The following is a 27,502-nucleotide window of genomic DNA, read 5'->3' on the forward strand; positions in this document are numbered from 1 at the left end:
CATCCCTCCACCAGTGCCCATTTCCCACCACCACGGATCCCAATATCCCTCCCACCCCCTATACCCCCCATCCCACCCTGTCTCTGTGGCAAGGCACTCCCTAAAAATTTGCAATTTTAATGCTATTTTATTTTTAGCTACTGTTCCCTCCCCCATTTAAATATCTTTTATTTGAAAGCTACTAAATGGCACTTATTCTTTTTTGTACCAAAGAGAGATGTAAAACTCTATAAACTTTCCTTTTTTTCCACTAGTCAATTTATTTTTTTTTTAATTTTTATTAGTGAAACACCATGAGGTACAGTTGTAGACTTACAAATTTAAAAATATGGAACGCTGCACGAATTTGCGTGTCATCCTTGTGCAGAGGCCATGCTAATCTTCTCTGTATCATTCCAATTTTAGTATATGTGCTGCCGAAGCAAGCACTCCACTAGTCAATTTAAATGAAAAATTTTTGATATCCTGAAGGTCTATAAAGCTTTCCCAGATAGAAATAGGATAACATTTGCTATAAATTCAATCCATACATGTGATGAGAATTTTTAAATTTTATTAAAAAATTTTTGCTATCATAATTTTTCTCTTGAATTTTCCAGTAATTTTCTTTATTGCTCAACACTAAAAACAATAAAATTTACTGCTATGTATAATCAAGTGTGTTTTTGTATTTTTATTTATTTTATTTGGGGTGCACACTCAGAGCTGTTCAAGAACTATTCCTGGTTCTCTGATTTCATTCATAGTTATGCTCAGGGACCCGTATGGTGTCAGGAATCACACCTTGACTTTCAGCAGCCAAAGCATGTGTTACCTTACTGAGCCTTTTCTTCAGCACAATTATTTGTTTCATTTTGGGGTCACTCTCAGTTGTGCTCAGGGCTTTCTCTTGACTCTGAACTCTGGGATTACTCCTGGCAATGCTTGGGGACCACATCTGGTGCTGGTGATTAAACCTAGTTGGTGTGTCCAAGGTTAGTGCCCTACTCATTGTACTATCTCTCTGGCCCATAATCAAATATTTTTTGTCCTATCTATAGAAAACTGAGTCTAAAACTGTGAGGAAAATTTATTATTATTATTATTATTATTATTATTATTATTTGCTTTTTGGGTCACACCTGGTGATCCACAGGAGTTACTTCTGGCTCTGCACTCAGGAATTACTCCTGGCAGTGCTCAAGGGACCATATGGGATGCTGGGAATAGAACCCGGGTCAGCCCCGTGCAAGGCAAACGCCCTACCCGCTGTGCTATCACTCCAGCCCCCAGTGAGGAAAAATTAAAGAGATTAAGCATTTAAGCTAGGCTTAATACATTTAATATTATTCAAAACTATCACGAAATAAATCAAGAGTAAAAATGTTAGTTCAAATAGTGTTACAGATTTATGGATGTTAAGTATTTTAAATAGCTTATTATTGCATATCAGGTATCATTTAAATAATGCAATACTAATTGAGTTTTATTTCTCTCCTATATCTTGTTGAAATTTTTAATTTCTTCTGATGAGTTTGAAACAAGCACTAATCCTAATTTTCTGAAAATAAATTTTATTCTTATCCTTTGACTGCTTTCTAGGACTTCAAAAGCCATTAAAACATAGCATTTATTCGTTTCTTTTACTCAATGATATTTACTGAATGCTACTATGTGCTGAATTCCAGAAATATCATGTTAAAATGACAGGCTTTCTGGGCTTTCTGTCCAAGAAAGTAAGATAATAATCATACAAGTCACCCCCCTCCCCTCCCGGCCCATTCTTCCAAAGGCCACAAAAGACAACTGTGGTCAGCTCTGTGTAAGAAATCTACCAGACATCATGAGAACAAGCACTAGGAAACTCTGACCTAGGTTGGTGAGCACAGGGAGGGCTTTGCAGAGATCAGAGAGTTAAGTAAAAATGAGATTTAAAATGAGCTTTGGTTACAATAGTAGCAATTAGATGTTAGTAGCTCTAAGAGTCTGTAGAATTCCACATCTAAATTTCACAATTAAAGTGAGCAGCACATCATAAGTGTCCTCTTCCCCTTTACTCTCATCACTAATACATTCTTTCAGGCAACTTTCTGGGCTTTAAGTCCTCTTTTATTTACAAAACAAATTGCAATGTCAGGTCCAACTTTTAAATTGCCCTAAGAATAAAACAACATAAAGAATCATGTGCGAGTGATTTGTTTACATGACAGAATTCTATGCGATTTATCTTCTGTAGCATTTATTATTTCTTTTTATATAGCCAGTAGACAAAAGAAGTTGGTGCCTTAGGGAAATGACTTGTCCTTTGCAACAGAAATTTCTAGGTGTTCTTGGCCAATTGCTTATTGGCAAGTAATTTGAGTTAATAGCTCCCTGATGAAGATGTCACCTAGATACAGAATAAAGTGAAACCAACCTTATGGGGACTAGAGAGAAGTATACAGACATCCCAATACCAAGAGGGGAAGTCCATTCATTCATTCATTCATTCATTTATTCATTTAATGTTTCTGTCAGTGTTTTGCTCTGAGACTAAGAAAAAACAAGACAGTAAGGCAGAAGGGGTTCCTCATTGGGATGCTATTAAACTAGTTTTAGGCAAATGTTGTGGATGGACTCTAAGATGTATGCTTAACTTCAAGGAAACCTTGAAATAACATTAACCTGAATGTCTCTAAACAACAAGATCGATGACGCAGTCTCGATTTATGTATAGACCTCAAGGATACACACAAGTTGGAAAGATCTCCATCCTGTTAGTCTTAACTTCATCACAGACCCTAGCCAATACCCTCTTTGGTGTTTAAATTCCAGGAGGAGAGGGGAGTCCAGCTGGCAGAGAAAGGCAACAGAACACCCTGAGGAAAAGGGTAGGCAACGGGGTGGGGGTGGGGGGGTGGGGGGGCAGCATTTCAGGAGGATGCAAGTCAGTGTCCTGGCAGAGTGTAGCTCTCTCAGCTGACTCATGCCCAGTGGATTTAGAGCAGGTTTCGGGAGAAAGATAGCGGACCTCCTCGATTCTCAGCTCACCATCAGCCTGGTCTAGCATTTTGAAATTGTCACAGGAAATGAAAAGACTCTGAAGCTAATGAAATTCTATCTTTTCCCCTTTTTGGGGAGTGAGTGGTGGGCTCTCAAGCTGTGCTCAGAGGATCCTGGGGTGGGAGGGCATTTCTGGATAGTAATTTCTGTAAATTGGACAAACCGGCAGGCTACTGAATGTAACCTGCCCACATGGCAGAGGGCTAGGACGAAGGAGACGTTACTGGGACCTGCTCGAGGCAATCCACGAAGGTGGTGATCATCGTGAATTTCTGTAAAGTCATCCACTTACTGCGAAGAGTCCAGAGGGTCAGCAGAGACTTAGAAGATACCTAGTGACCTTGGAAACTACTGTTTCAAAGCAGGGCTGTAAAAATGGACTCGTGAGAGATGTCATGGTAAAGTTCAAATGCCACCAGCAAGAGAAAACAGGCAAGAGTTGCTTTGACAACACTGACCCCTCTTTTGATGCCATCTCCTATGTCTTTATCTGCCCAGATCCTCAGGGGTCTAAGCTATATCCTGGATACCTAATAGTCTTAGGAAAAGCCCCAGAGAGTCTCATCTTGTTTTGGAGGAAGTTGGAAGTTGGGTCACACAGCATGTGCTGATGGCTTACTATTGGCTCTGTGCTGAGGGGGCAACTGGGGTTGGTCGCCTGCAAGGCAAGTTTCTTAACCCCTGTAGTATCTCTGTGGTCTCACGAAATCTCATCTTTCTAGGAAGGTTTTGAAGCTAATCAAATCCTGTCTTTTCTTTGTGGGGGACCTTCCCAAGCAGGCCTCAAGGGACTTGGGAGGAGGGAACTTCTAGTAATACTTGGCTAAGCAGACCAGAGAATTCAGTGTGTAAGCTCACCCAGGCAGAGTTGTTCTAGAGTGACAGTGTTGAGGACCAGCAGGCTCATACCTGGTGTGCTTAGGACCCCCAGAACTATACCTGCCAAAACTCAGAGGGCCCATGGAAGTGCTGTTGCTGTTACCTTGACCCCCAATTAAATCCTATCTTCCCATGGAAGTTTCTACCCAGCATTTTATTTATTTATTATGGGCCCCATTATTTTTTTTCTGGGAAAAATATCAATAATCTAAAAAATCAATTTCCACTAATTGCAATCTTTATCATAGTTAGAATATATGGTATATCAATTCTTCCTGAAAATATAAAAACATAAGGCGATTGTTTTAGGTTTTATATATATGTATATATATATGAATCACATATATTTAATTTTTTGTAAAAATATGTGTCATGATAAAAAGTAGAAATGTATAAATTAATAATAACAATTAATAAATTAATAATAACAATATAAAATCCTGGAGCGATAGCACAGTGGGTAGGGCGTTCGCCTTACAAGCGGCCAACATGGCCGACCCGAGTTCGATTCCTCCGCCCCTCTCGGAGAGCCCGGCAAGCTACTGAGAGTATTCGATATGCCAGACACAGTAACAACAAAGTCTCCAATGGAGACGTTACTGGGCCCGCTCGAGCAAATCGACGATCAACGGGAGGGCCTTTACCTTTACCTTTTACCTTTAATAATAACAATAATAATAATATATTTTGTTCAATCTACATCCAAAGTACCAATTTGGAGATCCAGGGAGATAAATGAGTAAGATGCTTATCTAATACATTGCCAACCTGGGTTCAATCCCTGGCACCACATATGGTCTCCTGAGCACTTCCAAGAGTGATCCTTGAGCACAGAACCAGGAGTAATCAGTAATCCTTGAAAACAGTGGGCATGGCCTAAAAACAAACAAAATTACCAATGTTTACACTATTATTTTAATGATAATTCATTGATTATATATATACATATGTGTGTACTAAATGAAAGACATTTCTTATACTTTGGAAAATAGCATACAATTTGTGTATTATTTTATAATAATGATGAAAAGAAAAGTATCATCTCAACAGAGAAACTATACTTATGGGCATCTCTCCCAATTATAAACTTTGTACAGTCATGTAATTCTGCATATGATTTTACAAGTCTGGTTCTGTGGGCCTAGTCTGATGTTACAGGATACCTATTAAGTCCAAGGTACGCTGTTGGAAATTTAAGACATGTCAGTGAGATTGACTAGTTCTGGGCACTGTTACAAGTCCCAGAAAGATAAATGAGTTTTCTCCAGTGATGACATTAGTTAAATAGTTTACCCTCACAATAAATTTGTCACCTATTCACCAGAGTTCTTATTAAAGACCTCAGAACGAAAAACAGACTATTAAGTGTGAAAGTTGGGGAACATTGACAGTGACCCAGCCCGGATTGGGTTTGAGTATAATAATAATAATTGAGATTATTCACTAGAAATATTGCTTTTGATATTACAGCAACAAGAAATAAACTTCATGTAGATTTGGGATTTGGGTATGTACTCGTTAACATACCTATCTCTGATACACCCACGTTTGTCTTCTGAACTGAGATATAGGTATGTATCCTTTCCTGTACCCAGAAGAGGAAATTATATATACATACAGTTATAAGGTTTCTCTATTTTCTGTGACAAGTGGTATCCTAACATATGTCAACAAACACCTGATTTCACACATGTGCACACAAGCATGGGCAACAAGAGCCAATTATCTTTTGATTTTGGAGATGAGTAATACTTCTATGTGCATTTTACCCAGAACATATGTCGACTGCAGACTTTATATGGCAACATAAATTTCTAAAATGAAATGGACGGGAGAAAATGAATATATGATAAAACTCCTAGAATAAAATGGAGGAAAAAACTTTCATGACTTTGGCATTGGATTTGGCAATGACTTCTTAGATATGACATTAAGGGTACAGGAAATGAAAGTAAAAATAGACAAATTAGAAATCATGAAAATACAATGCTTCGTGCACCAAAAGATGCTACCAGAGGAGTAAAAGAGCAATAGGTATATTAGGAAAATATTTTCAATCATATACTTGATAAGGGATTAGTATACAAAACATGCAGAGCTCCTGAGATTAAAAATCTAACCAACCAATCAAACCAATTAAAAAATGGGTGAAGGATTTGAAGAGGCATATCAGGTACATCTTCAAAGGAGATATACAAGTTACCGATAAGTATGTTAAATATGTTAAAAGTCGCTAATTATTAGGTAAATGAAAATCAAAACTACAGTGTGATACTTATAGTCTACATCTATGCTGTGGTACTTGTATAACTCACACCCTGTCAGATGGCTATTACTTTTTTTTAATAGTTTTATTTATTGAATCACCGTGAGAGTAGTTACAAAGCTTTTGAGTTTAAGTCTCAGTCATACAATGAAACACTCTTACCTTCACCAGTGCCCATTCTCCACCACCAAAAACCCCAGTATACCCCCACCCTACACCCTCCCCCTATCTGTAGGGCAGATGATTTCCACAATACCCTCTCTCTACTTTGATTACATTCAATATTTTGACACCAGACCCATCATTATTATTTGGGATTTTACCCAACACTCAGATCTACTGAAAAAGCAACAGTAGACAATTTGTTTTCTATTGCTGGTTATGAATAACATATGATGTTGCATGGCTGCATTAGCAGCCATGCGATTTTGAAATTCCGAAATTTTAACAATTAAATCTGGAGGAATTTCTGCCAAAACCTGCTGGGTTCTGAGATTTGTTCCTGAGTCTCTGGGATCATGGCCGTTAAGCAGCTTGATCAGGAGCTAGAGGGCTGTTCCTGTGCTACGACTTGGGGTCTTGTAGGGGTGAGGAGGAAAGGGCAGGCTCCACCCCCATCCCGTGAGGTCCCACATGTCTCATCACTGAGGGTCCAAACCTGATTGTCCAATGGCCTCTAGAGGATGGCAGCCACCGAGCTGCCTAGGGGGAGCAGGAGGAGGGACAGCACCCTTTCTCCCCTGGGATGGCCTGGTGACAGTAACCTACTGCAGGTCTGGACGCATTTCTGCCAAAAGCCACTGGGTTCTTAGATTTGTTTCTAAGTCTCTGGGATCATGGCCATTATGCAGCTTGATCAGGAGCTAGAGAGGCAACTCAGGGTCTCGTTGGGATGGGGAGGAAAGGGCCGGCTTTAGCCCCATCTGGTAAGGCCCCACGTGTCTCGTCACTGCAGGCCCAAACCTGACTGTCCAATGGTCTCTGGCAGATGGTGGTCACTGAGCGGCCAAGGGGGAGCAGATGGAGGGACAGCACCCTTTCCCCCTGGGGTGGTCCGGTGACAGTAACCTACTGCGGGGTCTGGACGTATTTCTGCCAAAAGCTGCTGGGTTTTGAGATTCGTTTCTGAGTCTCTGGAATCATGGCTGTTAAGCAGTTCGATCAGGAACCAGAGAGGCAATGTCTCCAATTATATAGCTGAGCTGGAGGTGGTTTGTGGGTGTGTCTCCCACATATCTGACTTTTGGCCATTTACTTTCTTGCTAAACTTTGCCCCAAGTTTTTGGGCTCTGGCCAAAGGCATAGCAGCAATTTTGGGGTATCTGAAACTCTTACGGCGCCATCAGGCTGCTGATGCACTCGCCTCACAAGTACAGACTGACCTGCTGGCAACACAATACCTCCGTGGCTATTATTTTTTTTAATGAATTAAAAATAAAAACAGAAAGTAGCAAGTATTGGTGATGCTGAGAAAATACTGGAATAGTTGTGTGTTGTTGGTAAAAAGTAAAAAGACACATGACTGTGGTAACAGGCCCTCCCTTTGATCATCGATTTGTTCGAGCGGGCCCAGTAACGTCTCCATTGGAGACTTTGTTGTTACTGTGTCTGGCATATCGAATACTCTCGGTAGCTTGCCGGGCTCTCCGTGGTAACAGATGACAATTATTTAAGAATTAAAAATAGACCGTCAACGATCCATAAATTCCATTTCTGTGCACATACCCCAAACAATTGAAACAGAGTTGGAAAGAGGTATTTATACAACCATGCTTATAGCTCTCTGAGAGGGGCAGAGAAATCAAACCTGGCTCAGCATGCAAATGCCCTACCGCCGTGCTATCACTCCAGTGACAGATGTTTATAGCAGCACTGTTTATAATTCACAGCTAAAATGTAAAAAAAAAAAAACCTGTATTCTCTGATGAATGAATGGCTAAGGATAATGTGGTTTATACATGTAATAGAGTATTATTTAGCCTTAAAAAAGATATTCTGATGAATGCCTCAATAGGGCTAATTCTTGAGATGTTATATGAAGTTAAGAAGTTAGCTACAAAAATTCAGACGCTATATGATTCCATTTATATAAATAGGTCTAATCCATAGAGGTAGAAGATAGAACGTTGATTGCCAGAGATTGTGTAGGAGGGAATAAGGAGCTATTATTTAATGAGTTTGAGTTTTAATCTTGCAAGATGAAAAGAGTGCTGAAGATGAATGATGGTAATGGCTGTACAACAATATGACTGTATTTAATTAATAGAATGGAACACTTAAGGTGCAAATCTTGTTGTGTGTATCCTAAATCATGAATAATTTTTACTAGAAATATTATTTTAATTGATTTTACTCTTTTGAGAAATTTAAGGGATAGGCATGGAATCCACACTTCTAAGAATTCTTCCAACCCCAGAGTATAGTAGAATAAGAAAAAAATAGGGATCAGAGAGACAGGACAGAGGATAAGTTGTTCGCCTTTCATCCAGCTAACCTAGGTTCAATCCCTGACACCCATCATGAGGGGTGGTCTCTGAGCTTAGAGCCAGGAATAAACCCCAAGCACTGTGAGTGTGCCAATAAATAAATAAATAAAATGAAAAGAAAGAAATAGACTAGACATAATTATTTACCATGCTTTTTAAAAAGTTGTACAATGAGCCTCTACAAGCATAGCTCGGGCATGTGGGAACCAGGACTTTTACTCCAAACTGCCGGGACTGCACCAGTTCCCAGGTAACCTCTGATTCCAGAAGTCACGCCCACAACCCGCCCCCCCAGCGCCATCTTTACAGCACACAGCAACAGAGAAGAAAGGCCGCTGGGAGGCTCCATAGCTCCCGGAGAATGCTCCAGGTCCCAAACAGAGCCGAGATCACCGGGAAGTCCCAGATGGGGTAGATGCCACATCCCGCCTCCTCCAGATAGAACCCCGGTGACCATGAACCTCTACAAGCATAGCTCGGGCATGCGGAAACCAGAACTTTTATTCCAAACCGCGTGGCTGCATAAGCAGCTGCGCAATATCTCCTTATATACAAAGTGATCAATGGAAAGTAAATCATCCAACGTTTCTCCCTGAAAATCAGGCTTAACTCTTTTACAAACCACAACACCCAATAGGAGAGAGAGAACAAAAGGGAATGCCCTGCCACAGAGGCAGGGAGGGATGAGGGGGATGGGGAGGTGGGAGAGATACTGGGATCCGTGGTGGTGGGAAATGGTCACTGGTGGAGGGATGGGTATTCAAAATAAATTTTAAAAAAAGTTGTACAAACATTATGAACAAGTAATAAGGGCTATGATGTCAGGTACTATAAAACACCTTCAAGAAAATATGTCTGTACTTTTAAGAAGGAAACTTAAGAAACGTTATGGGGTAAGTTTCTTGGGGTCATTTGCCCACTACTCCAAGACTTTTTTTTATCTTTTTGGGTCACACCTGAAAATGCTCAGGGGTTACTCCTGGCTCGTGCACTTGGGAATTATTTCTGGAGGTGCTCGGGGACCCATATGGGATGCTGGGAATCGAACCCGGGTCGGCTGTATTACGCCCTACCAACAGTACTATCACTCCAGCCCCTCCAAGACTTTCTTAACTGCAGCTTGATTGTCATTTTTGACAAGCACTCCTCAGGAGATGCTGCCAGCTCCCGTCCCATCCAGGGAGTAATAACAGAAACTGCAGATGTGCACCTCCAATTGAGAACTGCTGCTCTAATACCAAACGGTTGTTAAAATTAGGCAGTTGGGGCTGGAATGTCAAGAACCCAGTGGCTATAGATCAAGGGAATATCAATGAAGCGGAAATCTCATATACCAAGTACTAAGAGCAAGCCCAAAGACAGGAACTTGATCCCACAAACCAGCTAAAGTATCTTTAACTTCCTTCAGAACAGCTCTAGGTGACTTGATCATAAAACAGGCTAAAACAAAGGTGATTCAAAAAACTGGAACGCATGTTTGGCATGAGGATGATCTGGGCTTGATCCCAGGCAGACAGGTCCCTTGACACCTTCAAGAGGAACCACACCATGCTGGAGGATGTGACCTACTAAACAAACCAACCACTCCCCCCAATAAAGACCATGGTCTCTTCTAGGGCTTAGCACAGGAGTTTAATTGCTAGAAGGGAGACTAAAGCAGACAGGCCATGCCAAGGTAGCAGAGAAAGGCAAGAATTGCTCTAACTGGAATGATCCAGCCAAAGTGTCATGGGAGACCTGTCTTGTGAGCAGAGTAATTTTTTAAGGGCAAAACTCAATGGTTGTACGGGACGGAAAACCACTCAGATTAATTCCAATGGAAAGGGAGTTTTATTTTTAGGTTGTAGCACTCTCACATAAATGAGATACAGCTGGGAGTGTAGCTGCAAATTGGGAAGCTGCCAAGGACCATCACTGCTTTTTTCTTTCAGTGGCTACATAATTCTTCTGTGCTTAATTTCGCAGGCATACTCTCCTCTGTTTGGCACACCAAATAAGTAAGCAATTTTCTTTGCTTATTCTTGGTCTCGCGTCTATCCTAACTTTATCTGGCTTGGGATTAACATATTCCTCACTCAAGAGTAGACTCCCGTGAGCTTTTCTCAGAGTCTTCTATGTTGAATGAACTCAGTGAGTTAATTCCAGAATTTCAGGAGAAATAATTGATGGGTGTTGTTTAGGTCAGATCCGTACCCATCGTGATTTATTCACTTGAGAGTTGTCATGGGGACACACAGCAAAAAAGTGAAGCCAGGATACCTATTTCTTTAGTAGTCCTTGTGGAGTGGGATGGGTCGCTCCAGTTACCAGTAAAGGGAGTGTGGCAGGACATTCCTCCAGAAATATCTCTGCGAGCAACAGCTGTAAACTGTGAGTAGAGTGGGGAAGAAATTAACTGCTGGCAGAGGAAGGCATCAACAAGGGTACTGAACAGAGGCATTTTATGGTTTGGTTAGTTGTGGGGCCACACTTAGCAGTGCTCAGGGTTTACTCTTGGCTCTGCATCCAGACATCAATCCTGGCAAGCTCGAGATGGGGTGTGGGTTGGGAAGGTTGGGGGGAAACTACATGAGGTTTGGGCGATTGAACCTAGGTTGGCTGTGTACAAGTCAAGCATCCTACCCGCTGTACTATTGGTCTGGCCAAGCACTTTATGCTTAGTCAGTAAATATTCTATATTAATTCAACTCTGAGATTCAGGCTTTATTATGTAGTGTGGATTTATTGTAGTTGAAGTCTTATGGTGGGGAAAATTAAGTAGTAGGCCTCGAAATATAGGTTCGTATTAAATTTTCAGGCTCATTGGTAGGTTGAGATATTTAGATTTTCTAGAAAGTTGATAATCTTTGAGAACACATCATTGATGGAAGTGGTTGTGCTATTCTAGAACATATATCTTGGTTTCAGAAGAACCCCCAGGCTCTAAAATCAGGTTAAGGGTTAATTAGAGTTTATAGTGCATTTAAAGGAAAATCAAGTCATGGAATAAAACCATTTAAAGATATGGCAACTGAAAGACAAGTTTGCTCAGTAAGATAGTGGAAAAGGTAGATTATCTGTTATCTCAACTCTTTAGAAATAGTTTGATAATCACTGGAGACAGCGTAACTCTCAAGCCAAAAAGTTAAGAGCTGATCTACTACAGCTACAAACAATAGCAGCAGTGAATAATATACATACATGCATGTATATATCATGTTTCAGCAATGGACTGAATTATATCAAAGAGGTTCCCTAGTAACTGGGTGTCCAATTAGGTCTTACTGGGAGTCCAGATTAAATGGGCCCCTTGGCTGAGAACTGGATAGGTAGTTCCATGCCCAGGATTACATCTGGCATAAAGCCTATATTTCTAGACTGAGAGGCCACAATAGAATATCAAGAGTATTTTGTAAACTACATGTGGAACAAAACCTCTACTCTGGGATTTAATAAGCCTGCTTCTTGCTTCGAATTTGATGCTAATGGTTAACTGAAAAGGATTTTTAGACAGATAATTAGTGATGATGGTGATTACTGGCCTTTATATAGTCTTTCACCCAAACAGATGGCAGAGAGCTTAAAAAATGAATGCTCTAAGGCATAATTTCTCCCTCTTAAATAAAAGTTCCTCTAGGGTCAATGATAGTTTGTATTTAACACATTGCATAATATTACCCATGCTAAATAACAATTTTGGGCAATTCAGCTAGTCTGTTAATTTGCTTAGCAATTAGCTTTGAATGGATTTCTGTCCTGAATACAATAGAAATGGAAGAATACACATATACCTTATTTATTTTTCTCATTCATTTATTGAACAAGCCTCTGTCATTATTAGCATGCACATGATTTTGTGGGTCATCGAGCGAGCTTCTCTCTGATGGCCCTGACTCTGAAAGAAGGCAGCCTCTTGAAAGACATAGAGACAGCCAATGGCCATCTGCAGACAGTCTTGGAACCCCCAAGACTCCCCAATCTGTGGTCTTTTTCCTCAGCATCTCTTTTCTCCTTCTATGTAGAGTCCTAAAGACATAGTATTCAAAAAGCACCAGCATTTCATCAAAATATGTCTCATATTACATCATGAAAAGAGACACAGAATCTCTTCCCAACCTTCTCTTTTCCCTTTCTTGACTTCCTTCTTGGGAATGGGGATGTATCTTGTATTAGCCAAGGTTATGTTTACATGATGCATGTGATCTGGGCAAGTTAGGGTGAATGCTTTCTAGGCCTGATTCAGAATAGGATATTAATTTGCAAGAAATAAAGTCAGTTATGTTCGTGGAAAGACTGAATTTTTATCCTACACTTCCAGGACAAGTGTGAAGGAGATGAGTCTGTCTTGGTGAGTGTGTTTGGGTCTTCTTGAGGAGGTAAAGAAGAGAGTAGGTAGGCTGACTGAAACCTGGAAGAAAACTCCTTTTCTTCTCTCTCTCCTGCCTTCTTCTGAGTGTTTCACACTCATGCCTGAGTTAGAACCTAGCCCTTTCCCTCTCATCAGAAGATGCTAGACATTGGTAGAGGATGGAAGATGAGGAAATGTGGTTAGGAGGCCTTGGTTAGAATCCACAGCCAGTGGCACACAGGAATTCCAGTCTATGTTCAAAGTCTTAGTTTTTTCATTGTAAAATATTGAGCCCTGCAGCAGGGGATGTGACTCAAATGATAGAACACATGCCTTGCTTGTATGTGCAAGGCACTGGATTGGATTCCTGACACTGCATGGCCCACTATGTACCACCAGGCCAAGTCCCTACAATAAAATATATATCTTGGAGCTGGAGCGGTAGCCCAGTGGGTAGGGCGTCTTCCTTGCATGCAGCTGACTGGGGTTCGATTCCCAGCATCCCGAGTAGCACCAGGAGTAATTCCTGAGTGCAGAGCCAGGAGTAACCCCTGTGCATCGCTGTGTGTGACCCAAAAAGCAAAACATATAAAGTATATACTTTAACTTCATTTGTTTGTTTGGCAATGAGAATTCATGCCTCGCATTGTAGAATATGTTTTTGCTGGGGATTAAACTAGAGCCTTACTTCTGCAAGGTCTGCACACTTCTGAACTACATCAACCCCAGGCCTGGCACTAGGAATTTTATTTTGGGGGCGACATCTGTCACTCACGATCACGATCATCCTGTTGTTCGTCAATTGCCTCGAGCAGGCACCAGTAACGTCTCTTTCGTCCTAGCCCTGAGATTCTAAAAAGTGCCATACTCAAGGCTCTTTCAGGCTTAGGAGAATGAGACCCATCATTGTTACTGGTATTTGGCATATTGGGTATGCCACGGGGAGTTTGCCAGACTCTGCTGTGTGGGCAGGTTACGTTTGGTAGCCTGCCATGTTGTCCAAAGTAAGAATGAGATAATAAGATGTCGCTTCCAAGAGCTGGGTTTTATAGTCTCTGGGTCTTGGCCGTTGATGGGATTAAATGGCGCCAGGGGGTCAGTTGGTGGGTGTGACCGCTGCCTACTGGAAAATGGAGGATCTGGGTGGAGGATGCTCAGCCCCGATCCGAGCAGGCTTGGAGATCTCAGCCCCGGGACCCGCATGCCTTTGTTCCTCTGCTGATACCTTCATGAGAGTGGAGAAAGTACATAATGGATGTTAAATATGATTACCACTAAGCATTGTTTTAATAATAAAATATTTTATGGAGCCTCTGTTTCAGGCTTCCGAAAGATTTCAACAGACCAAAAGAGTGACAAATCTAAGTCCTATACTAGTAGTATTGTAATATTTGGGTTTTTCTCCATAAAAGAACTAAAATTAAGATTTATTCTAATAGTGGGTATGGTGTTTGCCTTACACACGGTGGACCTGAGTTTGATTCCTCCACTCTTCTTAGAGAGTCTGGCGAGCTATGGAGAGTATTCCGTCCGCACAGCAAAGCCCGGCACATCTGGCACTACTCAGGGTTTACTACTGATTGTACACTCAGGGATCACTCCTGGCACTGCTAGGGAACTGTATGTAGTACCGGGGATCAAGCCTGGGTCTACTGTGCACAAGGCAAGTACCTTACTCACTATGCTATCTCTCTGATCCATTGGAGAATTTCCCTGGTAAATTGTTTAGGGAGGGATTAGAGATATTATGACAAAATCAGGTCATGTGATGTTAGAAGAACTGAAAGGAGAGTAGGTAGGAGAGTCAGGAAATCCAGGCAGGATACCCTCTGAAAGTTAAGGTGCTTCCTTTGGAGGTTGCTCTTTCTTACTGGGGAAATAAAATGAACATTTTAGTTCGAGTGAGACTTTAAGAGAAATGAGCTTTAGGTCTAAAGAGGTAGTACAGTGGGTAAGTTGCTTGCCATGCATGTGGCCGACCCAGATTTGATCCCTGGCACTGCATAGCTACATATGGTCCTCTGAGAAACTTTAGAAGTGTTCCCTGAGCACAGAGCCAGGAGTAAACCGTTAATAGCTGGGCATGACCCAAACACACACAGAGAATGTGTATGTGTGTGTGTGTGTGTGAGAGAGAGAGAGAGAGAGAGAGAGAGAGAGAGAGAGAGAGAGAGAAGAGAGAGAGAGAGAGAGAGAGAGTGCTTTCTGACAAAAGCTAAGAATTTCCCTCTCCCCAGACTCCCTGCCCAGTGGAGTTTTATATGTAAACACCAGGGACCTCATGGGATGGAAGTGCTTTGGGCACTGCACATTCAAATGCTCTCAACGGCTCAGGAGTCAGAGGCAGTCAGGTGGGAAATGGCTGAGTTTGCATCTCAGATTCAAATTTTTGTTCCAGATCGCTCCACACATCTTTGGTCCTGTTTTGTAAGCTTTGGCGTACTGTTACTTTTTAAACTGACATCTTGGTATACAATATTATAGAATTTCAGGGGGTAAACTTTATACCTCCATCTGTAATATTGTTCCCCACCAAAGTTCCAGTGCACCCCTCCCAAAGACCCCTCTATTCCTCTGCCTGCACCCCTCTCCTTTCACTCTGGTAACCACCATATTTAATCCGTCTAGGAAATAATTTTGCTAGATTTTGCCAGCTTGCCTTCATAAATTACATAGGTCCCACAAATAAATGAAACCAGTTAGAATCGGCTTCCATTTTCTTACTTAACTCACTTAACATAATTCTTTTCAAATGCGCCTATTTTATTATTTAATTTTATTTTTATAATTGCATTTTTATTGAGAAATAATTGTTTACAATAGAATTGACACCATTTTGTTTAGTTTGGGTCACACCCAGCAATGCTCAGGGCTTACTGTTGGTTTCATGCTCAGGGATCATTCTTGGTAGGGTTTGGGGGACCATTTTGGGTGCTGAGGATTGAAACTGGGTCAGCTGCATGCAAGGCAAGTACTTTGACTGCTGTTCTGTTTTTCTGGCCCCAGTACTGTGGTTGTTTTATAGTTGCTGAGCCGCTACACTGATCTCTATCCCTTTACCAGTGTTTTAAAATTCTTCCACCATTGTACATTTTGGCTTAAAAAGCATGATTTCATGCCTGTTTTCTTTTTTGTAGCAGCAGAGTATTATTCCATTGCATATACATTTTGAAATTTATTTAAAAAGTCATTACTAGAGGGGTAATGAATTAATCCCGCATTTTGGTTATTGTGAATAGTGTTTCAATTGAACCTAAAGGTACATATATCATTTTAAATTTGTGCTTACATTAATTTCAGATAAGTGCCTTGGAGTGGAATTCCTGGGTCACATGGGATTTTGAATGTTTTAAGTTACAGACCCACTGATGATGCACCAGAGTCCCCTTTTCTCCACACGGGTCTCCCCAATGCTTGTTTTGCTTTATGTAAGAAAAAAAATGTTTTTGACATATACCATTCTCACAGGTGTGAAGTGATACCCATTGTGGTTTGAATTTGCATTTCCCTAAGAAGCAATGTTGAGAACATTTTCATGCATTTGTAGGCCATCTGTATGTAGCTCTTTTGCCCATTTTTGAATTGGGTGGCTTGGGGTTTTTCTGTTTGTTTTTGGTTTGGGGCCATGCCGAGTGATACTTAGGGGTTACTCCTGGCTCTCCACTCAGGAATTACTCCTGCTGGTGCTTGGAGTTCCATATGGAATGCCTGGGGTTGAACCCAGGTCAGCCACATGCAAGACAAATGCCCTCCCCACTGTACTATTGTTCAGGCCCCTGGCTGACATGTTTGTGCATTGTTGGAGCAAGGAACCTTGTTTGATGTATAATATATAAATAATTCCATACAACTGCTTCGCTGTCTCATTGCTTTTGTGGTATTTTCTTTTGCTGTATACAAACTTTCTAGTTGGATATAATGCCATTTGTTATGATTTCCTGCTTTGGTCCTCACTGGCTTTGGCTTAATTCTTTGAACTGTCCTGTGAAAATTCTCTTCAGTCAAAAAGGTATGTGGGGGTGGGGCATGGGTGTTGACCTTTGTGCCTCCTGCACCCCAACACTGCTCCTCCCTCCACGACATACTGGTCACCTAATCCTTCTCATGGGTTTCTTTCTTTCCTTTTTTTTGTGTGTGTGCTTTTTGTTTGTTTGTTTGTTTGTTTGTTTTTGGCTTTTCTTGAGTCGCACCCAGTGATGCTCAGCGGTTACTCCTGGCTCTGCACTCAGAAATTACTCCTGGCAGTTCTTGGGGAACCATATGGGATGCTGGGGATTGAACCCAGTTCAGCCGTGTGCAAGGCAAATGCCCTACCCGCTCTACTATTACTCCAGTCCCTCATGGGTTTTTAACTCCAGAAGAGTCCTTACATGCAAGAATACTTACATGCACACATGGTGAATACCTCAGAGGAAAAAGAGAGAAAAAAACCCACTTCCATGTTATTAATTAAATTTAATTAGGAAGAGCACACTTGATGTTATCTCAGGACTGCATAGAAGGTTTTAAATACAGTGAGAAGAGCCACCATCAGAGAAAGCAGAACTTTGGTAAGACATGAAAGAAGATGGTGAGTCATCCTGGTTTGAGAGCTAGGATTCTGAAATTAGGTTATCTCCAACTCATTTCTTTCTTTTCTTTTAAATTGAATCACCATGAGATACACCACAGTCCTCAGTTTCCCATTTGCCCCCTTTTCCCATCCTATCTCTGTGGCAGGGACTTTTCTACTCTCTCTCTCTCTCTCTCTCTCTCTCTCCCTTCCCCCTCTATCTCCTTTTAACAATTAATTTCTTTTGCTGAAAGTTAGCTTTTAAATGCCTCCTTAAAAATGGTCAATTTTTGTCTGCCATAGAGGCAGGGGGAGGGTTGGAAAGGAGGGGTATACTGGTGACATTGGTAGTGAAGAATGTGCTCTGGTAGAGGGATGGGTGTTCAATCATTGTATGACTGAAACTAAAACATGAAAACTTTGTAACTGTGTCTCATGGTGATTCCATTAGAAATATATATGTGTATATATACGTATATATATCACTGTCATTCTGTTGTTCATCAGTCTGCTTGAGCGGGCACCAGTAATGTCTCCATCCCGGTTGTGTGCTAATGCAGCCCGATGGCGTATTGGGGGCTCTTTCAGGGTCAGGGGAATGAGGACCCTCATTGTTACTGTTTTTGGCGATATGCCAAAAAAATACCCAAACAAACAACAACAACATATGTGTGTGTATATATATACACATTATGCCAAGATAGGACCAAGAAGATCAGCCGATGAACTCCACATCAGGACTCATGGCCTAGAATGGAACGAACAGTGTGACAGACTGTCTGAGTTCATCATGTCAACCAAGACCATCCATGGTAACTCGCAGTTCCAAAAGGCTGAATCTAAACATTGGACATGGGAGTCTCCCAGTGGATGGTTCCACAATGAAATTGACCACATCATATTCAATTGGCGGTTTTGCCTAACTGATGTTGCACGTCTTCTTCGTGCAAATTCTACCTCACAGAGTGGGGAGAAAGGGCTGCAAAGTTTAAGAAGAGAACTCCCAGAACCCCCGGGCCACATTCGCAGCCTCGCGACATCTTATTATCTTATTTTTCCTTTGGAGAACCTGGCAGGCTACCAAAAGTATCCTGCCCGCATGGCAGAGTCTGGCAAACTTCCCATGTCGTACTCAATAACAATGATGGGTCTCATTCACCTAATCCTGAAAGAGCATTGAAACGGCTCTTTTAAAATCTCAGGGCTAGGAAGAAGGAGACGTTACTGGTGCTTGCTTGAGGCAATTGATGAACAACAGGATGATCGTGATCGTGATATATATATATATATATATATATATATATATATATATATATATATACTTCCCAGATAGCTTCAGGCCTTTAGTTTTCCTCATGAGGGATAAGATGAATTGAGAACATTCTATATTTTCTTCCTAGAAGGAACAATGCCTATAAATTCTGATATTTGGATGAGGGAGGCCGTAGGGTCACACCCAATGATTCTTGGAGGATGGATCTGATACTATGCTCGGAGTTTGTTTTTTGGTGTTCCTTGGGATTCCATATGGTTCTAGAGATAGAACTTGGGCCTCCCACATTCATTATATGTACATAGCCCAGTGAGCTATCCCTACAGCCCAAATTCTGAGATTTTATAAAAAATACTTCATCACTTGTAATAGAGTTGAGTCAAGACAAGTTGAGTCACAGTCCTGGAACTTATACAAAATAACAGTTTGGCCGATGATTTTTTTTAATATCTTTTTAAAAAAATTTTTAATTTAGATTTTTATTAAGTGAAACACCATGAGATACAGTTGTAGATTTACAAATTTTTGTGCGTGGGTTTCAGTTATACAATGATTGAGTACCCATCCCTCCACCAGTGCCCATTCTCCATCACCACTGATCCAAGTATCCCTCCCACCCCCTGTCCCCCCAACCCACCCGCCTCTGTGGCAGGGCATTCCCCCTTGTTCTCTCTCCCCTTTTGGGTGCTGTGGTTTGCAAAAGAGGCTTTGAATGGCAATCATGTTCAATCTAAAGTCTACTCTCAGCATGCATCTCCCATCCTGGGAGGATCCTCCCAACTGGCCGATGATTTTTAAAAGATGATATCGACAACTCAACTGAGAAAGAGAGCTTGCTTTGTCTGCTATGGCTGTAACTCTGTGCCACCGCTGGAAGGATGTGTCTTATTTATCAGTTTCTGTTCAGTCTAGAAAATCTGTTTAGTCATAAGCAAACGTTTAGTTATGCTTCTTTTTTTAAAAAAATTTTTATTAGTGAAACACCATGAGGTACAGTTGTAGACTTACAAATTTTTGTGCTTGGGTTTCGATTATACAATGATCAAATACCCATCCCTCCATCAGTGCCCATTTCCCATCACCATGGATCCCAGTATCTCTCCCACCCCCATCCCCCCCATCCCACCCTGCCTCTGTGGCAGGGCATTCCCTTTTGTTCTCTCTCTCCTTTGGGGTATTGTGGTCTGCAAAAGAGGCATTGAGTGGCAATCATATTCGGCAATCATAGCCTACTTTCAACATGCATCTCCCATCCTGGGAGGATCCTCCAAACACCCTTTATTTGGTGCTCCCTTCTCTATCTGGGCTGCCTAGTTATGATTCTTAAATGCTCATAGACACCAGATGGAAGGGAAGAGTAAACACTAGCTGTGATATTTTTTAATTAGTTTTTTTTTATTAAGGTGCTGTGGCCTATAAGGTTATTCATCATTTAGTTTTAGGCATTCAATGTGCCATTAGCGCCGCCAACTTCCCTCCACCAGTGTCCCCAGGTACTTTCATCCCTCCCAATCTCCCTCCTTGACAGGCACATTTCTGTTTGGTTATTGTAGTTTGGATCTCTTGCTTTCAGTGTTGTTGGCTCTGGGGTTTGGTGTATAGATAGATGGCTCCTCTACATGGATGTTGTGTCTGAGGCCCTGATTCCTATGCCGTTACAGTCTGTGTGTCTCCTCTTATGTCCCTCCTCAATTGTTTTCCTTATGTGTCCTAATTTCTACACTGTAGGATCAAGGGTAGGTATTCCTCCTCTTTGACAACTTACATTTCCTCATCCCGTTATTCTACATACCACAGATAAATTCATTGGCTGTTCATCTTCCTTATTTCTGACTTCAATTAACATGGTACTCACCAGTTCCATCCAAGCTGCTACAAATTGCTTGATTTCATCATTTCTTGCAGCTGCATCACTTGATCATTTGACATCCCCTTACTCACCGATTTGCTCGAGTGGGTGGCAGTAACATCTGCATTCATCCCTGTCACGTGCTAATGTAGCCCAATGGCGTCTGCTCATTCTTGGAACAGGAACTGCCTCAAACCAATTGTTCAGGGTCTTGACGAAGAAGTCTGACCATCTCATAGGTGGGCAGCCACACGGTCTTTTGACATCCCATGGAATCCAGTCGGCAATGTCTCTAGTCCAGTGGTCATCTCCAAATCTCATTACGTGTCCAGCCCATCTGATTTTCAATGCCTTGGCAAACAAGACAGCGTCCCTGATTCTTGACCATCGACGGAGGTCAGAACTCTGGATTCTTTCTCTCATTTGAATGAAGCGAGATACTCCAAGCAAAGCTTTTTTGATTCCTCCTTGGGAGACCCGAATAGCGTTCTCATCCTGTTTTCATAGGGCCCAGGTCTCTGAGGTCTATGTTAATGCAGGAAGAACAGTGGAATCGAAGAGATGTGCCCAGAGTCAGAGGTTCTTCATTCTCTTAGCTATTTCTTCAACGCTCTTGAAGGCATTCCAAGCCGCTCTCTTCCTCCTGCGCAATTCAGGTGCCAGGTCATTTCTCATGTTGACTTCTTGACCTAGGTACACATAACTGTTGCATTCGGAGATGTTCGTCCCATTGAGAGTGAATGGAACATTGGGAACAAGACCGTTTCTCATAAAGAGAAACTGCATAATATACCATAATATGCATAATATTATCATTTCATTTCATTTCATCATCCTGTTAATCGTCGATTGCCTCGAGCAGGCCCCAGTAACGTCTCTTTCATCCTAGCCCTGAGATTATATTCAGGGCTCTTTAGGAGAATGAGACCCATCATTGTTACTGGTATTTGGCATATTTGGTAGGCCACGGGGAGTTTGCCAGACTCTGCCCTGTGGGCAAGCTACATTCGACAGCCTGCAAGTTTGTCCACAGTAGGAATGAGATAATAAGATGTCGCGCGGCCGCAAATGCGGCCGCGCGGTTCCGGGATCTGGATTTTATAGTCTCTGAGTCTTGGCCGCTGATGGGATTACACGGCGCCAGGGGGCTAGGTGGTGGGTGTGACCCCCGCCTACTGGAATTTGGAGGATCTGGGTGGAAGATGCTCGACTCCAATTCGAGTAGGCTTGGAGGTCTCGGCCCCGGAACCCGCGTGGCTTTGTCCCTCTGCCAGTACCTTCAGGTGTGCGGAGAGTGGTCTCAGCATGGTGGTGGCTGGTCCTGGAGGTCTCCGGCTGCCGTAGCCCTGGCCGGGGCGGGGAGGAAAGCTCAACCCGCTCCCCTCCAAGGGACTCCGGGAAGGAACACCGAAGCGCGGGGGCAGAGACTGCACTGTTCTCGTCCGGGATCTGGATTTTATAGTTTAATATTATAACATGCATAATAATATAATATGCATTAGAAAGATTGCCTTCATCTGGGGAACATAAAGTAACAAAATAGGAGACCAACACCCAAGAATGGCCGAGATTAGTACCAGGAATTTTGCTCCATGGCTTGGAGGCCAGCCACACATGTGAGGGGAAAAGAGAGCTCAGATAGAGCTCATGTTTGGTCAGATAGAGAAGGAAGCACCAAATAAAGGGTGCTGGGAGGACTCTCCCAGGATGGGAGATGCATGTTGAAAGTAGACTATAGACCAAACATGGTTGCCACTCATTGCCTCTTTTGCAAACCACAGCACCCAATAGGAGAGAGAGAACAGAGGCAGGGTGGGATGGGGGGATAGGGGGTGGGAGGGATACTGGGATCCGTGGTGGTGGGAAATGGGCACTGGTAGAGGGATGGGTATTTGATAATTGAAACCCAAGCACAAAAATTTGTAAGTCTACAACTGTACCTCATGGTGTCTCACTAATAAAAATTTTAAAAAAATAATATGCGGCTGCATAATATTGCATATATATATATATATATATATATATATAAATACCACACCTCATGATCCACTCATCTGTCATTGGACACCTAGGTTGGTTCCATATCCTAATTAGTGCACTAATTGCTGCAATAAATAATGGTGCCCTTTGAATTTGGTGTCCTGGGGATAGATACCAAGAAGTGGAATTGCTGGTATGTAAGGCGGCTCTATTTTTACTTTTCTAAGAAACCTCCATACTATTTTCCACAGGAGTTGAAGCACGCAACATTCCCACCAGCAGTGGATATGAGTTTCTCTTTCATCACATCCATGCCAACATAGAATGTTTCAGGTTTTTTGATTTGTGCCACTCTCACTGGTATGAGATATCTGATTGTGATCTTGAGTTAGGTTTCCCTGATAATGAGATGCTAATCGTTTTTTGCATGCCTATTGGCCCTCCGTCTGTCTTCTTTAGGGAATTGTTCATTTTCTTTTCCCATTTTTTTCTAGAATTTTTGGATATTTTGTTGTCTTTGTAAGCACTTTATATATCTTGGATATAAATGCTTTATTTGATGTGTTGAGTTCAAACGTAGTCGGCTGTTTTTTAGATTTTTCCTATTTATTTTGCCAGACAGAGAATTTTATAATTTTTTTGTTAAAGCAAAGTTATTCATAGTTGAGTTTTATACATATAATATTTTAGCAGTTATCCCACCACCAGTGTCAACTTCCCTCCACCAGTGTTCCTAGGTTCCTCTCCTGTCCCCCTCCCCCTACCAGGCTGTCCTCTTGAAGGCACCTTTCCAAGTTTGGTTGTTAAAGTTTGGGTCTCTTGATTTCAGTGCTGTTATCTCTGTGGTTTGGATATTCAGAAACTCTTAAATTTTATATAGTTCTATATGTTTATTTTTGTTTTGTTGTCTTTGCCAATGGAATCACATACTTGAAAACACCCTTTGAAGTCTAAATCTTGAAGAATTCTGCCTTTATTTTTCTCAATGACTTTGTAGATTCCAATCTAATCTTAAAAATCTCAAGGATCATGTTTTGATCCACTTTTTTAATTAATTAAAAAATTTTTTATTAGTGAAACATCATGATGTACAGTTGCAGACTTACAAATTTTTGTGCTTGGGAAAAATATGGAACGCTTCATGAATTTGCGTGTCATCCTTGCACAGGGGCCGTGCTAATCTTCTCTGTATCCTTTCAATTTTAGTATATGTGCTGCCAAAGCGAGCACTTGTTTTGACCCACTTTGAAATTACCCGTTGTGTGAGATGTGAGATATAGATCAAATTTATTTAATTATTTTACACATGGTTATCCAGTTTTTCCAGCACCATTTGTGGAAGAGGCTAACTTTACTCTCTTGTACATGCTGGTTTGATCACTATAGCTTTATAAGTATAGTTTCAAATGATGTAATGAGATACTTCTCAGTTTCTTATTTCTCAATATGGCTTTGACTACTCAGAGCATTTTATGGTTCTATAAAAGCTTTATTATTGACTATTAGAAGTCCTTTTAAAGAATGTCATCTGAATTGAATGGTGATTGCATTGAATCCATATAATAGGTAGGATAGTCATCTTGACAATGTATATTTTTTTCAACCTATGAGTATGGGATATTTTTCCACTTCCTAAGGTCTCCCATTTCTGTCTGCAATGTTTTTTGGAGGGGTCACACCTGGTGGTCCTCAGGAATCACTCCTGGCTCTGCACTCAGGGATCACTCCTTGGTAGTGCTTGGGGTATTGTATCAGGTACCAGAAATCATTTGGTTGACTGTGGGCAAGGAAAACGTCCTACACAAGGCTAAAGTTTCTGCAGTTTTATAAGAAAAATCTCATGTTTAATTAGTGAGCATGTGAAACAGGGGCTGGAGCTACAGTACAGCAGGTAGGGTGCTTGTTTGTTGTGCACGTGACTGATTTGGGTTGGATCCCTAGCACCACATATGATCTCCTGAGCTAGGAGAGATCTCTGAGTGCAGAGCCAGACGTAAACCCTGAACACCACCTGTTGTGGCCACAAAATTAAAAAGTAAAGAATATGTGAAACAAGAAGAAAAGAAACTACTGTAGACAGATTTCTCAATCAGGTTTCTAGTAAAAAATATTAAAAAGATGTCAGAGTTATTTCCCCAGTCTTGCTGTTTGGCATCAGGAGCGGCCACAGCTGAGCTGGAAAATTGCATCTTCTGTGTTTTTTTGAGATTCAATTTCACTGAATTCAGGAAAAGCTCTCTAAAGAAATAGCACTAATAGGATATACACAGTACGTAATGTAAAGAGTTGTAAATTAATATATATATATACTAATTAAAATATAGAAAACAGATGTAGCCATGTGATATCATAATTATATAAAGGAGCAGAAAATAAAATATACTTTGTATAAGCTATATTGAATTTAGTTGAATCTTTAAAAAACTTTTCCCCTCATATTTCTATTGCTTTGCCTTGCTGTCATTTTGTTTCTCCTATGTGATCACACCTTCCTGATCATTCTTATATCCTTGGACTGAACAGATACACAATATTAAATACAGATGGGATTCCACAGGAATGTTCATCCACAGAGAGATGGTTTCTGAGCCAGGTCTGGGGCTTGTTCGTGTGTCTCAGACCTACTCCCCTGTGGGACCACAACAGCCAAGTTGATATTTGCTTTGAGTGCACAGAAGTAGAATCTGCCGGGTTTCTCTGCTGGTGTCTTTGTGAATCTCCCTTTTTCCAGGTTTTCTTCCAAGCTGCCTCCTGGGTCTTCTGCTTACCTAAGCTGCATTCTAAGTGTCCTCAAGTCTTTCCCATGGGTCCACATTAAGGTTTGCCATGAATCTGCCCTCTCTCTCTCTCTCAGTTAAGGTGCTTACAAATTGGACTCTGTCCTCAGGGACTTTCTTAGCTCCCTTCTTCAGAGACATTTCCCTAAATGGAAGGAACATCAGCTTCCAACCAGTCCCAACCAGTGTGAGGTCGCTTCCTGATCTTCAATTGTAATAAATTTGAAAGCACCTTTACTTGTGATATATACATTGCAAATGCACACACACACATACACATACACACAAATAAATGTAGAAAATGAGACTGATTCTCTGGGGTACATAAAGTAACAAAATAGGAGATTAATACCCAAGAATAGCCGAGATCAGTACCAGGAGGACTACTCCATGTCTTAGAGGTCAGCCAGGCATTCTAGGGGAAAGGGCAGCTCAGATAGAGAAGGGAGCACCAAATAAAGGGTGTTTGGAGGATCCTCTCAGGAGGAGAGATGCATGTTGAAAGTAGACTATGGACTGAACATGATTGCCACTCAATGCCTCTTTTGCAGACCACAACACCCAAAAGGAGAGAGAGAAGAAAAGGGAATGCCCTGCCACAGAGGCAGGGTGGGATGGGGGGGGGGGGGATGGATGTGGGAGGGATCCTGGGATCCATGGTGGTGGAAAATGGGCACTGGTGGAGGGGTGGATATTTGATCATTGTATAATCTAAACCCAAGCACAAAAATTTGTAAGTCTACAACTGTACCTCATGGTGTTTCACAAATAAAAATTTAAAAAAAAAATGAGACTGATTCTTTCTGTAAAGTGTCTGACACTTAGTAAGATAAAAGAAATGCTTGAATGAAATCTGAACAGTCCCTAGAGAGAAATAACCTAAAAGGTGAAAGGCAACCTCAGCTCCCCAATCTACTCTTTGGAAGTATCTCTTTTCTTAGATGTTCTTCCAGACATTTTTACTGTTTCATTTCTGAGAGGGACCACTGCCCTGACAGTTCAGGCTTGGTGTTTCCGCTCTTCGATGTTGATACGTGGGGTTTATACCTGTGGTGCTCAAGGGCCCCATATGCAGTGCTGGGGATTGAACTCAGGGCCTTGGTGCATGCTATGCATATGCTCAACATTTTGAGCTCTACCACTTGAACTCCTAGGTCCTTCACCCTAATACTTTTAAAAACATTGTGCTTAAATGTGTGACCTTTTGGTTTTTTACACAAAAGGGACTCTACAATAGCTGGAGCGATAGCATAGCAGGTAGGGCATTTGCCTTGCATGCGGCCCACCTGGTTGGCCCAGTTTCGATTCCTCCGCCCCTCTCGGAGAGCCCAGCAAGCTACCAAGAGTATCTCGCCTGCACAGCAAAGTCTGGCAAGCTCCCCATGGCGTATTCGATATGCCAAACACAGTAATAACAAGTCTCACAATGAAGACGTTGCTGGGCCCGCTAGAGCAAAGTGATGAACAATGGGAGGACGATGCTACAGTGCGGTGCTACCTTATATTTTACTCTTGGTGCTATCCCTGAGCTTCTCCCCACCCTTTTTTCAGGAATATTTATTGTGATTTACAGAGTTGTTCATAATAGAGTTGTTTCAGGCATTACAATATTCCAACATCATTCCACTAGCAATGTCCCCTCCCCCCCCAGTCAGCCCTCCTGACAGGCATATAAAAAATTTAGCTCATATTACTTGATCCAATAAAACTTAAAGGAATGGCAAATTGAGTATCAGAAAATAAATCAATGAGAGTCAATTAGTGATGATTTATCGCTGTGTTCTTAACCTTTCTTCATCTATTAGAGAATAACTGTATGCACCATTAGTGAGTGCCATTCTCAGTGTCACTTGATGGAAAGTTTCTCCTATCCTTTAAAGGAGCTCTTGTAATGGTTCTTGCAAAACTGGTTTCAAGGCTGTGAATTCCCTAACCTATTGCCTGTCCATAAAGCTCTGTCTAGTTCCTTCAGATCTGAACGATAATGTAGCTGGGTTGAGTATTCTTGGTGATTTTTTCACTTCATTGAGTTTTTGCACTGTAAGCTTCCATATTCTTCTGACTCGTACTCTCACTTGATAGATCTGCTGTA

The 27,502-nt window shown here is 41.5% G+C and overlaps 2 non-coding genes across 2 annotated transcripts; both read right to left on the reverse strand.

Moving 5' to 3' along the window:
* Nucleotides 1-322: 322 nt before the first annotated feature.
* Nucleotides 323-429, reverse strand: LOC130030904 (U6 spliceosomal RNA). Its single transcript, XR_008793569.1, has one exon. It is a non-coding gene; the product is annotated as a U6 spliceosomal RNA (small nuclear RNA).
* A 23,327-nt stretch (nucleotides 430-23,756) lies between these two features.
* LOC130031011 (U6 spliceosomal RNA) lies at nucleotides 23,757-23,863 on the reverse strand. Its single transcript, XR_008793603.1, has one exon. It is a non-coding gene; the product is annotated as a U6 spliceosomal RNA (small nuclear RNA).
* Nucleotides 23,864-27,502: the final 3,639 nt, after the last annotated feature.

Source organism: Sorex fumeus, unplaced genomic scaffold (assembly GCF_029834395.1).
Source record: "Sorex fumeus unplaced genomic scaffold, SorFum_2.1 ptg000005l, whole genome shotgun sequence".
Classification (NCBI taxonomy): domain Eukaryota; kingdom Metazoa; phylum Chordata; class Mammalia; order Eulipotyphla; family Soricidae; genus Sorex; species Sorex fumeus.